Here is a 532-nt window from a genome sequence, read left to right on the forward strand (position 1 = left end):
AGCCAACATCACATTGATACTCAAGCCAGGTAAAGATCCAACAAAGAAAGAGAACTACAGGCAAATATCTTTGATGAACATAGATGCTAAAATTCTCAACAAGATCCTAGCAAACCGGATTCAACAATACATCTCAAAAATCATCCATCATGACCAAGTAGTCTTCATTCCTGGGATGCAAGCCTGGTTCAACATTTGTAAAACCATAAATGCAATTAAATACATCAACAGATGTCAAAACAAAAACCACATGATCATATCATCAGATACAGAAAAGGCTTCTGATAAAATCCAGCATCCCTTTTTGATAAAAACCCTTGAACATCTAGGCATACGGGGAACATACCTCAAAATAGTAAAAGCCATCTATGAGAAACCCAAAGCCAGCATACTCCTAAATGGACAAAAATTGGAACCAATTCCCCTGAAAACAGGAACTAGACAAGGATGCCCACTCTCACCCCTCCTGTTCAACATAGTATTGGAAGACCTGACTAGAGTAATCAGAGAAGAGAAGGCAATCAGGGGTATG

Source organism: Carlito syrichta, unplaced genomic scaffold (assembly GCF_000164805.1).
Source record: "Carlito syrichta isolate Samal-C Ts95f unplaced genomic scaffold, Tarsius_syrichta-2.0.1 Scaffold166121, whole genome shotgun sequence".
Lineage (NCBI taxonomy): Eukaryota > Metazoa > Chordata > Mammalia > Primates > Tarsiidae > Carlito > Carlito syrichta.